The following is an 18,404-nucleotide window of genomic DNA, read 5'->3' on the forward strand; positions in this document are numbered from 1 at the left end:
ACAGCATGGGAGGATTGGAGTTGCCTAGATATGGTGAGGTTTAACCTTTGTATTATTCTATACATATATCAGATAATATATCATCTTAATTTTTTCTTTGTACAGTGCATTGTTCATATTTATTATCTTAAGTTCTCAAAAATCACTATATTCAGTACATTGTGAGATTATAGACATGATTAAAAGTTGTGATTTTTTTTGATCAGATAATTCCTAAGCCAATAACATTTAACCCATGGGATCAATCCCACAGCAAGTTAAATAGTCCATCTGAATAAGTCCAGATAGCAGGATTGTTTTTATCAAAATGTTTTGTTAGTTTGATACTTGGCATGCATTGTTCTTTTTGGGTAGAAAAGAAAGAATAGGGACAGTGGACGGAGTGCAGAATCTTGGAATCAGGAAGCCTTGAGTTCAAATCCAGCCTCAGACACTTGATACTTACTAACTGGATGACCCTGAGCAAGTCTTTTAACCCTGATTGCCTCATCAAAAGAGAAAGAAGAGTAAAGAACAAAGTAAGTCTATTGACTCCATTTCTTATTTTCACTGCTTAATAGCCCTCATAATATCCACCACTTTGGAGCTGATAATGACAACATGTGTGGTTAAGTATGGCAGGTTTTAATGTGCACATTCTCAGGTTCCTTCCTTGGAGTCTATTACATGAACATAATAGGTTCCATGCAGTTGCTTAAATAAACACTGGAAAGCTTCAGATGTGAAGGGCATGAAAAAGTGCTGCCTTACATGTGATTTTGCATATTTTTCAGTGAACTTAGAAATTCTAATTCCTATCCTAGGGTGTGAGACAGACAGGGGCACCATGCACATTAGCCAATTAAATAACGAGTCATTTCCACCCTGGGCAGAAGCAGCGTATTGATTTTTAACCTAATATTTATATTGTAGAAGATAATAATAAAGTCCACCTGGATCTTGGAGATAGTGGGGTAATAATATTGAAATGAAAGCTTTAGGGGATACACACACACACACACACACACACACTCACACAGAGTATGTCTTTTCAATTCATTCTGAATAACAATAATTGCGATCTAATTTTAAACATTTTGCTGGCTTAAGAAACAATGTCTAGGTGGTGCAGTAGAAAGATCCCTGGACCACCGCAGTTCAAATTCCGCCTGAGGCACTTCTAGCTCTGTGATCCTGGACAAATCCTCTGTTTACCTTAGTTTTCTTATACATAAAATGGAAATAATAAGAATATCTACTTAGAATTGTTGTGAAGATAAAAATGAGATGACCATTTGTAAAGTACTTTGTAAACCTTAAAGTGCTATGTAAATTCTAGTTACTATTTTATCAGTTTGTGTCTCAGAAATACTTCTCACATTTGTTTAAAATCCCATTTCTCTTACTACATCTAGTTGTATCCCATCTCATTCAATGAGCCAAAGATAATGAGTTTGGGCTCATTCCTTCTCATCTTTATCATTAATTACCTTCTTTATCATCCCTGATCTTTCACTTGGCTTCTTCTTTGTTGCCTGCAAACATGTCCATTTCTCTCCCAACATTAAAACAACAAAAATAAACTCTCACTTTATCTATCTATCCCTGCTAGTGATTGTACTACATCTCTTCTTCCTTTCTGGCTAACCTCCCCCACAAGATGCCCCTCTTTCTTCCCCATTACAGTAGAGAATATCAATATTTTCTTAATCATTTGGACTCATGACCTAAGTCTCATCCTTGATTCACTCTCACACCTCCTTCTCTCATTTAATCAATTGCCAAATTCTGATTAAATTTTTTCCCTCTGAAATATATACTCCCTTCTTCTTGAATGCTGCTATCATACTGGTGCAGGTCCTAATTACACCACATGATGAGATTCTTTAGTCTTATTCTTTGTAGTTCCTTGTTGGTCATTTGCTTCAGAAAGCTCATTCTTACCATGTACCTTTTCATTGTTCTTTGTGTGATTTTAATTTTAATTCTTCAGGGAAATGATTCTATGCCCTATTATCATATAGCAATACTTACAGATAATATTGAAAAGATGGGCCTTTACTATCATGGGAAACTTGGGACCAATAAAGAAACTTTATAATTTCCCTTAAGTAAATCAGCCTACTCTCTTCCCTCTATTCAACTTTGGATCCAATTCAATGTTCATCTATATTGTCCATTCCAGAAATACATACAAGGAAATCTACAGGCAAACGCCATAGGTTGTTTCCAAATGTGTATCATGTGATTAATAGACAGATTAGAGCTCTTGGTCATTCCTATATGGATAGTTAGGTCAAATCCATTTGAGTGTTTAAAGTTATTTTCCAAGAATATCTTTAGTGTTCTGGGGCTAAATGCAATAAGCATGATGTTATTCATAAGTAGAAATATCTGCAAGCCATCATTGTCTAAAGGAATCCTTCTCCAACTTGGACTCTCTATTGGATATCCTCCAATATGATGGAGAATACCTTTGGTGAGCATACATATTCCTCTTTTTAGTATTGTCTAATTTTTGTCAATAGATGGTCATTCAAAAGAGTAAGTTATATTGTTATATATTTCAAAGAATCTTGGATGATTTTGATTATGGGTGGAAATCACCTTTATGTTAAATATCATGTAAGGTGGCATTTTGTTCTAATGTGTCAATAATTTTTTATAATCAAGAAACAATAATCAAAATAGGATGTTTTATTCCATAATCTGCCACTAAATTGTGATGTTTCAAAGAAATAACCCATTGTTTAATATTGCTTGTGAAAACTTGCTTATTCCCTATTAAGCTCCTCATTGAAAATGTGTGTATATATACGTAACGTATAAAAATTTTGTATAGATGGAAGGGTCTTATTAAGTATTAAGTATTAAGGGTTTTATTAAGTATTAAGGGGGTCTTAGTTTTTTTTCTATGATATTGGTGTTTTCTATCCTTTTGTATTAATTATGGTTTATTGTAATCCTTTTTGCTTTCACCTTAGGAAACACTTTCTGCCTCCAGTACTCTTTCTGTTCTTTCTGTTCCTCTCTTTCTGTTCAGTCAGATTACTTTTCTTTTCTTTGTTTTTTTTTTTTCATGCTATTTCTGCATCCCTTGAAAGTACATTCAAAACTGTGATGTTAGGTTTCAAGTGTGATAAGTTCTATTCCCTTGATGGAGAAAATAATTTATTATAGTAATTTTTTAAAAATGTTTTCAACTTTTCTTCTGTTTATATCCTTTTAAAATTTTATTCCTTGAAAGCTCTTGGGATACTACTTATTTGGATATCATAACAAACTTTCTTTAAACTGATTTTACACTCTACAAGTTCTCTCTAATTTATGAGATGACATTTCCCATATTTATCCATCATCCTTTATAAGATTTTTTAAACAAGTTAATATTCTAACCTGATGTTGCCTTTGGCATCTATCTCTTTCTGTCTGGCAACTAAGTCAACTTTATTGCCTCATTTTTTTCCTTTTCAATATAAACAAACAAATATACAAAAAGCCCCATACAATTATGATTGTATTGTGCCCACACAGGGCACCAAGATAGATAGTGAAGTGGAGATTTTCCCTGATGATGTTCTACTGCAATGCCTTATGGGGATATGTAAGTGACTCAGGGTTCTTAAAGATCATTCCAGCTGATTGAAAAGTCTGACAGGTTCTATCAAGCTGGAGGAGTTTTGAATATGTAAACTTGATGATAGGACTATATATCTGTTTGTTAAAGAGCAGCCCAGCCTAAGGTGGGAGAAGCTCACCAACAAATTGATCTCAGAGTGATTTGTTTTTGAAATAGCAACTCTTAAAAGGCATCTATTGAGTTATGGAGGGGTTACTCTCTTCTAGAGGAGGTAGTCCCATACTACAGATCCTTGAAGTTTAGATGCATATTGTTTCTTTGTAAGCCTGGTAATAGATAAATCCTTTATGTATTTTTCTATGGACAATTTCCTAGGTGGTTTTTCTTTTCATTTTCTAGTCTCTTCTTTCATGACTCACTTTACAATTTGGGATGTTTATGTATTTCTACCTGTAGAAATTAGATTAAGTGATAAATCAAGATGACACTGTTTTTGTTTTTGTTACTGTTATAATTATAAGTTTTATCTCCAATAACTGCAAGTGCAACTATCATTTTGAGTGACTCCTTTTTAAGTAGAGGTTTTGTATTAATTAATGGGTTTATTGTAATCCTTTTTGCTTTCACATTAAAAATTTAGTTTTCTTTGACACATTGCCATTCAGAGCCTTGAAAATCTGCTTGTCAAAAGTTTAACAAGAATTTTGTTTTTCTTTTTACTTTTGCAAAAGATTTTGGCCTTCTCACTCTAAGATAACAAGAGTTACTGTCAAAGTCATTCTCAGTATATTTATTAGGGCCCAAGCTTACCAGACTAATCATCCTGAGACAATTGTTATCTCCCAATGCCATTGAACATATATCATCCTTAGCTTAACTATGGGAACCAATCCATTACAAGTTCCCTTCACCATCTCTCACAGTAAGCATCTATATCTAAGGCTACTGAGGGTCAAAAACCAATTAGAAGCACAAAAAGGATTGTCCATGCAGTCAGAAAGGACTATGCGTAAGCTCAGACACATGCCACTTGGTCAATTAGCTCTTGTAAATCTTCAAGAGCACTTAAAGAACAAGGGGTTTCCCTGACATCAGTAACAGTTTTTTTTTTTCACTATATAAGCAGGAACAAATCATCTCCAAATAGAATTCCTGTCCAAGAAATCCTGAGATCTTTCCACAAATATGGATATTTTGACATTAAGAAGATTGGTGCAGGACCAAAAGATATTTTGTAGACATGAAGAAGTGTGGTCTTTATCTGGAAGTACCCAAACAGAGCTCAGAAAAGCATTTGCACCCCCAGGTACTTGCTATCAATCCAAGATACAGTCAACAGTAACTCATCCTTTAAATAATGTGTACTCTTTTATCTCACTAAATATACATATGTTATACTTTGGAGTACAGATGTAATGTTTATTATATAATTATTCATCTGGAGGCCATTACCTGCTAAATATCAGGGAATGCATGGGATCCCCATCATCCCTCCAAGTCTTAGAATTATCTCTGTGAGCACAGTAGAGACAAACTTAGCTAAATCTGGAGAGACTCTTCACAGAATAATGATTTTTTCTTTCATCACAGCCACTCTCAAGAACATCTACAATCTAATGAATTGTAATATGTACTGGTGGAGGGACTGAAGTCATACTCAAATTGCTGGAATCATTAGAGAGTTTTATTGTTGCTCAGGGTTTTTCTGTTTGTTTTTGTTTTTTGTCATGTCTGACTCTTCATGATTCCATTTGAGGTTTTCTTGGCAAAGATATTGGAGTGGTTTGCCATTTCCTTCTCCACCCCATTTTGTAGATGTGGAAAGTGAAGTAAACAGGGTTAAGTGACCTGCCCAGAGTCACCCCACTAGTAAGTGTCTGAGATCAAATTTGAAGTCATGAAGAAGAGTCTTCCTAACTCGAGACCCACACCTTTGTTGTTGCACCTTAATGAAAATAATACTAATCTTTATGTTTAATGTCTCAAATTTAAATTTACAGTCATTTTTTTTAGCTTTGCCCTTCAATTTTCCATATATCTGAATATAGTGTTTACTTTCTCCTCTAGATGAAACATTCCCAAATTCTTTAACATTTTCCCACTATTTCTATCTAGATAACTCTCTTGAGGTCCCTTCCAGTTCTAGAATTTGATGAACAAGTGTCTTCAAGTTGATAATACATTTAGAACTTGTATGTGGTTTCAACTTCTAAAAAGCAACTGTTAATTGCTCGTCTATGATTCAGCTCTGAATAGTTCCTCTGGGATATTAAAAATGAAGGGTGTTATTCTGCCAGGGTAATTCTCATTGGTAATTTCTTACTGACTTCTTAATAATATTTAACATCTAACAGTCTACAGATCAGCGTCTAGGATGATTGATCAGTCCTATAATGCAATTAAATTCAGTTATTTACTTTATCACAGATTCTTATATTTGGAGGGCTCTTCAGAGGCAATCTAATGCAAACTGGACCTGAACAAAAATACCTTGTATAACATATGTACCAAGTATTCACCTTGCTTTTGTCTAAAGAGCAAGGGAAAGGGAACTTCTGGAGGTCATTACATCTTCTCTTACATAGCTCTAATTGTTGATATTTTTCCCTGTTACATAAAGCCTAAATCTGCTGTTCTCCTAGTTCTGTCTTCTGGGTCCAAACAGAACAAAGCTAATCCCTTTTCTCCATGATTGCCCTTTACATGGTTCCCAGGCACATGTTACATGCCCACTAAGACTTTGCTTCTTTAGGCAAAAAAAAAAAAAAAAAAAAATGTCCAGTCCTCATGGCCATCTTGTCTAACACTTACCTTAAGAAGAATTGCCATTGTAATGTATATGAAAAGTAATCATCTAGTCTCTGCTAGAATACTTACAATAAGGAAAAGCTTGCTTTCAAGGCAACCCATTCTACTTTTGGTTAGCTCTAATTGCTATGATTTGCTTTTTCTCACATCATGCCTCTTTTCAACTTCCATTCATTGTTTCAGATTCTTGGAGCCAAACAGAACAAATCTAATTTATATTTCTTCTGACAATCTATAGCTATCATATTCCCCTCTTTTTCCTTACCTTAGTTTTTTTTCTTTTCTATGTTCAACACTCACAGTTCTTTCTATTAATCTTCAAATGCCATGATCAAATGCCTTTACTCTTCTGATTGGCTTTACTCTTTAGTTTATTGATAATTTACTCTCTCTTACTTTCAGCTACATCAAAATCTGCATAAATAAAGTTCTCAGAAACACAGCAGACAATGTTATTTCCCATCTATACAAATATACTTTAGAAGGCTGATGGGTGACTGATGAGATGTCCTGATGTCCCTGCTTGCAATTATAAACTGCCCTTTAGAAGATGATTGTAATTGCTGCCCACAGGGCCTGTGGGAATTTGCAGCCCTCTCTAACTAAAAAGCAAAAAAAGTTTTGTTTTTGTTTTTGTTTTTTAACTGAGACACCACAACTCCATAATTGTTATGTGTCTGCTCTGTTCTTTCTGGGTCTGTACCAAAATAATTTAAACATAATGATATTTTTAAAGTGCTATACATTCAGCTTTTGAGATAGGTATGGGGAAAATTATTTATTTAAGATTAATCTCATTCAAAGGAGCAAATAGTTTTGGGCCAAAAGAGAAAAAAAATAGTGCAACTTTATATCTGGCTATATTTTTTTTAAGTCTCTCAAAATGAGTAGGATTCCATATCAGATGTCTCTCAAGCACTTCTATATCAATTTCTTGTCAAAACATTTGCATACTGAAGCTTGGGCCAGAAAGGATCTCACAGGGTCTTAAGCTGCCACTTGGTCTCTGATTCCAGCATCTCATTATATTTTACAATTGCTTGCCTTTTGGGGGTGGGAGGGCAGGAGCTCACTAAAGAGAAAAAGGGACTGAGGAATGTACCCTTAGATAGTCTGGGAAAATGAAATGCTTTTGCTTTTAACCATTAAATTCCAATTTTGATGTCAAAGTATCTTTCTTTACAAGCATAATAAAGCTTATTATTTTAGCCAGCATAGCAAATTCAACCTGAGATCTGAAAATCAAATTGTCCTGCAGTATTTATTTTCTCTTCCATTAGAATAAAGTAAAGCTTCAATGGTCAGAACTTAGCTAAAATTTTAAAAAGCAAAACAAAACTTTTTGATGATGTACAGGATTGAATAAGCAAAATCCAGGTCAGTTCCTCAGCTATATAGACTACAAGGCTAACAGTAGTATGAATTTGGGGCCAGATTTTACTGTCAGAAACTTCCATGCAACCGTACAAATGTTGTGTATGAGTTAATGAGGGCAGAGGTTGGCCCTCTGTCAGTAAACAGATGGGATACACAGACACTTGGGGAACAGCAGCTATGGTTCAATAAGAAGGTGACATTTTTTACTGAGTGACTTTTCAAACAACAATCATGTTCTCAGGTTCACGTGGCCAAAACATAGGGCTTAGTAGTTTAAGGAAATTAAGTACTTCTCTGATGTAGAGAAAGCTCCCAGCAGAAGGGATTAAAGTCTTTCACTGGGCAATTTGAAATACCAAAATCGTCTTTCAAAGTATCCCTTTCATTAACATGGAATTTCAGAATCAAAGTTAAGCCAAAATAAACCCAAATATTTTTGCTTCACTTATCCACCTCCTTCATAGTTTGAAACAGTGATTCCCCACCTTGATGGAGTTGGATATCTTATTATTGTCGATTATTTCATGACCTCCAGATGCCCTCCACTCAAAGTGCTGCCTGGCATATATTAAAACAAAATTAGAATTAATTCCATTTTGGAAATCTTTTGAGACCTTCAAGTGCCCCCTTCATGTAGAAGATACTTTGGGGTGTCATAAAACCAGGGTTGAGAATTTGAAATATTCTCTGGGGCATATCTTTTCATGTTTCATATTCGATTTAATTTAAAACAACAAAAGGAGGGGCTGGAGAGGTTAAAGAAATCAGCTGAAATCCCATCAGAATCAAGAACTTTGTCTCAACCTCTATTACAAAAAGAACTATGGCATTTTATATTGAGGATTCTGAAAGCACAAAGTTGAACTTAAAACTTACGCAGTGAAAATGTATTGTATAGACAACGAACCTGGATCATTCCAGTCAAAAGTTCAAGAGCAGAATGAAGTGGAGGTGAGAGGGTATTGTTAATATTCTCATTTCTCCAATTCACATTGCCTGTGTAGACACATTCTCAAGGAGTAATGTTACTTTTCTGTCTGATATGACTTTGGCAAACTTTCATAGTTACTGGGATGAAAATAGAACCATCAATTTAGAAGTAAAAAGGTCCAAATCCTTCATTTAAGAAGTAGGCAATCTGAGGCTCAGAAAATTAGTGACTTGTCCAAGCTCATACAACTAAGTAAGTGGCAAAGTTAGAATTTCAACTCCAAACACAGTTGAGTCAAAAAAACATTTTTTTCTTGCCCCATTTAATAATATTCATTTTTCCATTTACATGTAAAAATAGTTTCCAACATTCATTTTTGTAAGATTTTGAGTTCCAAATTTTTCTCACTCCTTCTATTCCTTCTCTCTTTCCCAAGACAGAAGGCAATCTGATATGGATTTATACATGTACAATCATGTTAAACATATATCCCCATTAGTTGTTGTGAAAGAGTCAAAACAAAAAGGATAAACCACAATAAAGGAAAAAAATGAAAATAATATGCTCTGTTCTGCATTCAAACTCCATAGTTCTTTCTCTAAATGTGGAGAGCATTTTTTGTCACGAATCTTAAATAGTATTTCTTAAGTACCTACTATGTGCCTACACAGTGCCAAGCAAATTGAACTTGTTCAGTGTCTTTTTCTGCAGAGCAGTCAGATGACTTTGGTCAATCTCACTGATGAAGTCTAATTGCACTAACTCAGCTGCCAACTCAGGACTGCTTTCATTGGGCATCAAGTCACAACTTGGATGCCAATTCAGTTTGTTCCTAAGCTTGAGCAGGAGTATCAGATGGTGTTTTTCCTCTACTGTCTCTCACTCCAAATCCAGTATTGTTTTCACTATACCATGTGAATCCTGTGCCTTTAAAAAAAAAAAAAAACACTTAGATGCTGTAAAGTAGAAGTCTTTCTGTGGTCCTAGCCTCTAATAAGGTCATAAGACCACAGTGAACCAGGATAACTACAGTATTATTGTTGTGTACACTGGGTCAATAGTTATCAAGTGTTTGGAGATTTTCAGATGAAAAATGATATAAAAATACCAATCATTCTTTCATCTTCAGGATCTAAGGCATCAGTTAGGGGTCTGATGGGACTCACTACTCTTAGTTTTCAAAATCAGCACTATCAGCTTACAACATTTTTTCCCTTTAAGTATTCTGGTTCTCTAATTAGATTTATTTTAAATGTACTGGGGTTTTATCTGTCCTGGTTTTCTGTTGTTGTTTACTAAGGATTGCAGGTCATAATGTCAGACGCAGTCTCTTTTATGATACATACCAATGTACCCAGAGGCTAATAAGCGATGGGCGATTCCAGTAAATATGATAAATAAATAAACAACCATCTCACTGTCTGGGAGATTTTCCTGGCATTTTGCCACCATTTCTCTTTCTGCAAATTCACATCTTCTTGTGATGTGCCCTGCTTGGAATTTTATGCTATCCTAAGATTGTATCTGGGATAAACATTTTGGTACTATGGGGAACTGATGTAAGACCACAAACAAATAAGGGTTGGTAGGCAGACAGGGGGGGAAATGATTATCAGAATCCTTCCCTATGTACCTGAAGAGGTTGTAGAATTCCTAACAAATTCAGCTCATATATAAGTTGATGTAATGTATTAATCATATCTTCAAGCTTAGTATTTCCTGGGATCGTACATTTAGAATTTGAAGATACTATCTAGTTCAACCCTCTCATGTTAAATATGATGGAACTGAGACCCAAAAAGGTTAAGATGACATAGCTAGTTAGTATTTTATAAGTTTAATAACAGTTAATAAAACAGATACAAAATGAGGAGTAAAATGTAGCTTCAGACTTTTAGCTTTTAATGAGGTACAACCAAAAATTCAAAATTCATGAATATTCAAAAGATAGAAGTGATAGAAGAATTGAGGGATGAAATGGAAAAGTGGTAGAGGACAGATTGGATAGATGGGAAGAAACACAGATTGTCCAAACTATATATTCCTTTATATCCAGCTCAAATTTCACTTTCTCTTTTGGGTTTTGACTGATCAACAAGACATGAAGTGATCTGTTCTTCCTAACTCCAATGGCCTAGATCCTATGAATTCTAGCCTGGCAACTGGCTCCCACTTGTGTCAATCCTGCTATGGTTTTTTGGAACCCTTACTGAAATCTTATATTGTTATTTGCCTTTTTCATGAATTTTTATCTCATTTTCCCACCTAGATTAGAAATGGAAAACTCATACAAAGCAAGCACTTATAAGGTGGTCAGAAAAAGCAATATAATAAGGACACACTCAAGGTCTCTCTTAAGAACTTTAGAATATGATGTAGGAGACACTGGCACAGGACTGCCCAGCATGGTGTGCTCTCATTATAGAAAGTGATGTACTCTATAAGCAAAGCAGCATTGAATTCCCCCAGAAGAAATGGGAGATATGCAAAGTTAGAGAAGCCATCCCAAATATTCATAGGGACCATTTGTATCCTACCTGTAGGCAGAGCATTCTGAGCTTGTATTGGTCTGATCAGCCACAATTGCACATATTGTAACTCAACTCTAACAGAGTGATATATTGTTTTGGTCCTCTTCAACAACGAAGAACAAGAATCAACCAACCAATGCTCCTTATATGCCCCAAAGTGGTACTTCTTTCCTTTGAGTTTTCAATTCTTGACAGCTTCCTTAGGAGCTTCTACATTTAACTTTGTATCACCTTTATTTGTATAAGTTACTTTTTAGTACATATCTTATTCCCTTCAACTAGTTTGTAAAGTAGGGCAGTTACATGCTGCAGCGGATAGACTGCTAGGATTGAAATTAGAAAGACTGTTCCTCTTGAGTTCGAAACTGGCCTCAGACACTTACTGGACAAATCAGTTAGCCCAGTTTGCCACAGTGCCTTATCTGTCAAATGAGCTGAAGAAGGAAATGGCAAACCACTCCAATATCTTTGCCAAGAAAACTCCAAATGACTCACAAAGAGTCAGACATGACTGAAGTTACTGAAAACAATAACCTTACAAGCTCTCTAAAGGCATACTGGAAAGACTTTGCGTATGGGTCCTGGGATGGATGGTATTTTTTTTCTCTGTAGTCTTCTCGGTGAATAGTAAAGAGCCTCCTTTGTACATTGTAGGTGTTCTGAGTATATTTATTGATATGATCTATTTGGATTTTATTTGATTTACTTTGAAAAAAAAGCAATCAAAAACTTCAGCAGACAGAGATCTAAAAGAGAGCAGGGGAGGCATGTATGGCAAAATGAATCAGCTTAGTAGAATATTTAAGATAATGATTAAGACAGAAGAAGCCGAACCCTGTGGACAGAGTAGGACAGCAGTAATTTGCTAAAGAGATCACCAGCTGTATGTCACATAATGACAAGCAGAACTCGGGAGAGTCCACAGGAGCTTCAGTGCTAGGAATTTGGAGCTATTGCTCATTGGTTGACACTTATCAACTTGTACATTTATGTAAGAGAGAAAGAAGAAAATGAAAGGAAAATTTTAATAATAATAAACCACTCTAAGAGCAAATCATGGGGATTTGGTGTGATGTATATTTACAATAGAAATTCATAAAATACTGGATTTATTTAGAAAATTGCTGTTAAGGATTACAAGTAAATTCAAGTCTGTGCTAAACAATGGCTAAATGAAAGAACAGTGGCCTAAAATAGAAGTCATTGATCTGGCTTTAGAATTTAAGATATCTTGAAGCAGCTGGTGATCTCTTTAGAAAATTACTGCTGTCCTACTCTGTGTACAGGGTTTGGCTTCTTCTGTCTTAATCAACTCTCTTAAATTTGGTTTAAGAAGTAGACAAAGTGAGCTGTACATTATTTCTGAGCATTGAGAGACTGCATATTATGGGGGCCTTCTTCAATTCAGTTCACCAGGCTTAAGCATGTGCTATGTGCAAGAACTGCACTAGGCAAACAGTCAAAAAGATGCTCATCAATATGACTTCATCAGTTCTGCAATGATGAAGTAGCTTGCAATGATGAAGATCACAATTCATTAATCCATAATAATCCACTGCAAGTTGCTTCCATGTCCTTCTAAATATTCATCACAGGTAGACTATGGAATATGCTATACGCTTTCCTCATTTTCTTCTCATTTCATAATGATATTATGGAGTATTCACATGGTATACTTGTCATCCTTTGTCCTTATTATATGTCCAGTCCATCTTTTCTTCAAAACTACTTTTCCCTGATGACATCTTTTATTCCTGTTCTTCAGAGTTTCTCATTGGTTGTCACAACTATCTTTCACACCTTCATTGTTCTCTGCATGATGTACATTTTTGATTTGAAAGATTTGAATATATATATATATATATATATATTCATTTCTTCAGTCTCCTCAGCTGTCATGATATTCTTCTACTTCACTGTATCTACTTTATATCAGGGGTCATAACCTTGATATTATCATAACTCCCAAGTACTTCACTGTCATAATCAATAACACTGAAACTCCAATCATAATCTCCTTTTATTTAAACTCTATCTGTATCTTACTTCTCCTAAATCTATCCTTCATCTTCACCATGCCTTGCCATTTCTCTACTCCACCATATTTTATTAGGCCATCTGTTTTGTTCTGGCTTCTCTGCTCTGTTCTTCCTTTCTGGTTTTTATCCTTATTGAATCATTTCAACTGTGTTCTGGTCTAGATTCTCTTGATTTTTTTGTTCTATTACTCCTTATGTTTTGCCAAATCTCAACCTTGGTTTACTCCTACCATCTGCAATCTTTATTACTACTTTTGTGCTGCTGAATGGACTTGCAGTTAATTTTGCAAGTATGCTAAATGATTTCACTACAAACTATTATTTAATCACAATTAAGCCTTCACTTAAGCAAGATATTCTTTCTACTATTCCCTAATTAATTCTCTATTCTACCCTCCACAGAAACTGATTAAAATATTTTTTTTCCTCCTCATATCTCCAAGAATGTACCCTTTATCTCTTAGCTTGAGGCCCTGTCTTCATATTTTAATCTCCCCTTCCCCCTCTCCCATAATATAACATGCCTTTTTCTTGGTTCCTTCTCATATGACATTTCTTGGTCTTCCTGCTCATCTCTTAATTCCTTGATCTCACACCCCACCATTTATTCTTTCTCCAGTCTCTGATGAAGAGGTTTGCTCTCCTCTTCACCAAAGTTATATCTTCTATTAAATTATTGAGCTTATCCTCTCCTGCCTTCCCTAGAAATATTGTTCCCGTTATCATCCCCTCTCTTATTTTCAATTTCTTTCTATTTACTAGTTTCCTTCCCTGATGTACAAACACATACATCTCTTCTTCATCAAATATCCTTCACTGGATTTCACTAGCTCTGCTATCACCCTATATCACTCATACCTCAATCAGTCTCCTTGAAAAACCCATCTATACTTGGTTTCTGCACTTCTTTCCTCTCTTTCTCCTTTTAACTGTCTCCAATCTGACTTCTGATCTTAACCTTTCTTTCTGTAAACACTCTTTTTTTTAAGATTTTCATTTTTCATAAGTTAAACTACTACCTGTCTGGCCAACCATGTTTGTGTCATGTTCATGTTCATCACCTGTGTCATATTCCCTAACTATGCATGTGCCCCAAGACTGAACACTTTTCTCTTTTTCCTTGACACTTCCCAGAGTTTCAATTACCATCTCTATGTAGATGGTTCTCACATAAGTATATCTTGCTATAGTCTCTCTTCTGAGCTACAGTCACATATCATCAGCCTGCCTGTAGATATTCCAATTGTGTGCCTCAGAGGCATCTCTAGTTCAACATGCTCAAAATAGAATTCCTTACTTTGTTCCTTCAACTGACTCCTGTTCAAAATTTCCCTATTACTGTCCAGGTACAACCATTTGCCCAGTTACCTATTCTGCAACCCCAGTATTATTCTTAGATCTTCATTCTAACTCACTCCATATATATAACCAGTTGCTAAATCTTGTAGCTTCTATCTCCATAGTAATAATGATAATAATAATTATTATATTTAGGTAGCACTTTAAGTACCTACATTATCTGTATTACCTACATTATTTATATTTACCCTGTGAATGAGGTCATGTTATTATCCCCATTTTACAGATGATAATACTGAGGGTGAAGGGTGTTCATATATTTTATCCAGGGTCATGCAGACAGAGTCCAAATCAGGTTAGCACTCTATCCATTAGACTACCTATCTGCCATAATAAATTTTGTATGTTTCCCCACTCATATAGTTCATCATACAGAATCATCCTGGTTCAGGTCCTCATCACAGCTTGTCTCCTATTTAGTCTCAGTACATCAAGTCTCTCCTCATTCCAATCCACTTTACACATAGCCATGATGTAATTTTTTCTAAAACGCAGGTCAGATAATGTCATTCCACTGCTTAATAGGCACCAGTGGCTTCCAGTTGGCTTAAAGATCAAATTTAAACTCCTTTGTCAATTAAAGCTCTTCAAATCTGATCTCTTATCTTTTCAGTCTTCTTATTTATTTATTACTCATCTTTCTATACTCTGTGATCCAGCCATATTGGTCTGTTTTTCTGCACATAGATGATTCCATCTTCTGTCTCTATCCTTTTGCATTGGCTGCTCCCCATCCCTAAAATGTACCCCTCCTCATTTGTACCTGGAATTCTTGATTTCCGTTAAGACTCAATTCAAGTACGACCTTCTATGTAAAAGCCTTTTCTGATTTCTGTCAACTGCTAAAACCTTCCCTGTCATAATGACCTTATCTTCATTTTTTAAATAAATTACATGTGTGCTCATTTGTATCCTGTCTCTTCCAGTAGGATATAAACTCTATGAGATCAGAGAATATTTCAATTTTGCCTTTGAATTTTCAAGATTTAATATGATACCCAATATGTAGAAACCACTTAACAAATGATTATTGATGGACAAATTTGTGATAGGAAAGTGGATTCATGCCTGGAGAATACAAACAATTAAATTAAAAGATACTGAAAAAATACAAACATAAATAAAATTAATTATTTTGTGGTCTACAAGTAAAGAGTAAGTTCATTTTGGGTAACAGGGAAAAGAAGGTCTCTGGAATGTTTTATTTAGGCAGGGTGGGGTTAGTCTAAATCAACACCTCCCTTCCAATTAGTCTGTGAAGGAAAGCAGAGGCTCTTCAATAGAAATACAGATGGAAGAACAATATTAAACCTTGTATGACTGACTAACCAAATTATCTAGCACCATGATTTGGAAGAAAGAAACCAGTATTAAAATAATGCATTTTCCTGTAACATGACTACCAGACTTGACGTCAGGAACAAGCAGAAATTGGGAAGTCCTATGCCCACACACTCCTTTACTGTTAAATTGAAAATTGGGTGGTTGGCTCTATCAGGAATCATAAAATACATGTACTCTGAAGTTTTCAGGAAGGAAACCTTATTGGCCCTAACTAGATCTTAATTTGCTATCAATCTTTCAATACTTTGATAGTTCCAGATTACTTAGTGCCAGAAATTCAATCTATTGCTTTGTTTCTTACTGATGAAAGAATTAGACTAATTTGAAACATATGGTGAAGAAAACTCAACTCTTCTGTTTGCATGTGTTATACTTTTCATTGTTTTTAATTGGTTCACAAGTTTTTATGTAATAAGTGAAAACAGAGGGTTTTTTTTCCAGGAGATACACAAATGAAAGAATAAACAGCTTCAAAAGTTTTGAGGGCTGTTTTTTGTTTTATCTTGGTTTGTTTTTAATCTCATTAAGTAAACACCAGATTTTTTCGCAATGAACACACGTTTCAGGGTGCATGGTTACAAGACTAGATGAAAGTTATAGTAATGGAGTCTTCAGGCTGAAGGTTACCTTGGAGATCATTTAATTTAGCCCTCTTATTAGGTAGATGAAAAATTGAGGCTTAAAGAAGTAAAGGAACGTGCCTAAGGCAATGGGGTGAATCAGTGGCAGAGATGGTAGCAAAACTTAAGTTTTCCTAATTCCCAATTCATTACTCTGCTCATACTATTATACTGGGCCACTGTTGGCACATAAACAACCCAAACCAGTTTTGGGGTTTGTTTGTTTCTGATGAAAATGAATGACTGGCCAGTCAGACTGGCCTATATATTTTTAAAGCTTTACCAGTAATGCAAAATTGCTGTCATCAGTATTTGGCAATAACAATAGCCAGGATTTATGTAGCACATATTTTGTGCCAGGCATTTTACTAAGTGCTTTATAATTATTATCTCATTTGATTCTCATCACAATCCTAGCAGGTGGGTGCTATTATTATCCCCATTTTACAGATATAAAAATTGAGACAAACAGAGGTTTAAGTGACTTCTGAATCTCTTTGATTTCTGCTCTTCCTCTTCTATCTATCACAACATCTAGTGGCCTACTTGTATGAAAGAAGCCTATCCATGTTTTCCCATTTTAACTTTTCCTTTTCTTAAATACTAGATCATTGGAAATAATTTTACAAGCCAAGTAAGGTAGCAATTTTTTGATTGATGAAACAAAACACTACTGTCATTTATATCTAGGAGAATGCTGGAGTCAGCTCTGGTGGGGATTATCAACTGATTCTAACTTTTAGTGAAAGAATTTTATACCTCAGAAATTGGAAAATGTTACACATAGGGCTTACTTAATTGTTTTGTTGATCATCTAGACTTAAAAAACAACACAAAGTGTTAATATAATATGCAGATTAGATTAAATTTTTGTCTTGCTTTGAAGAGTTGCTTGTTAAGCATTTACCAACACCCTGTTGTCTCCATCTTTAGAAGACCAAATCAGAAAGAACTAAAATATTAGATCCATCTAATTCCCCAGGGATGTTCTACATGATCATATAGAGAAGCATCATAGCAGGGATGCCATCTGACATCTTAATACAGAGCTGTCTCTAAGGTATCCTCAATCAAATTGATTATTCTACATACTATAGTCATAGAAGGGAAAGGCTGCCTTACCACAGATATTGAATTGAGTAGTAACTTGGAGAATCTGTCTTGAAGGAGAAGAAGGATATATAAATTTGATTCCAAAGACATTTATTAAGACCCCAATTTTCCTGGACTTAGAGTCAGAGACACATTTGGGAAGAATCTCTGAGATCATTTTGTCAAATGGTTTCCTGATCCAGAATTTTCTCCACAATGTCTTGAAGATGTTCAGTGATGGAATATACAACCTCTTATACAGAGTATTCCACTTTTGATACCTTTGATTATTAGCAAATTTTCCCCCATATTGCTTCAAATCTTCCTTTCTAAAACTTCTAATCATTGCTGTCCTTTAGACTCAAGCAAAGTAAATTTCGTCCCTCTTCTACCTGTTGGTTCTTCACCTATTAAAGGTAGCTAACTTGTTTTCTCTACATCTTTATTTGCTCTCCAGAACAAATGTCCCCACTTCTTTCTAGCATGTGGTATGATCTAAGCCCTATTGCCACCTCTATTACCTTTCTTTGGACACCTTTCTCTTCAGTGTCAATGTCCTCCCTAAGATGAGGCATCCAGAACTAGGGTGATTTTCTAAATGTGGTTTTAGTCAGAATACTGTTGGGCTCATACCTTCCTCATTCTGGACACTGTTCCTTTCAACACAGCCTAAGATTGTATTAGCTTTTTTTTTTTTTTTTTTTTTGGCTCATGATTCATTCATATTGAACTTAGAGTCTGCTA

This window comes from Sarcophilus harrisii, chromosome 1 (assembly GCF_902635505.1).
Source record: "Sarcophilus harrisii chromosome 1, mSarHar1.11, whole genome shotgun sequence".
Lineage (NCBI taxonomy): Eukaryota > Metazoa > Chordata > Mammalia > Dasyuromorphia > Dasyuridae > Sarcophilus > Sarcophilus harrisii.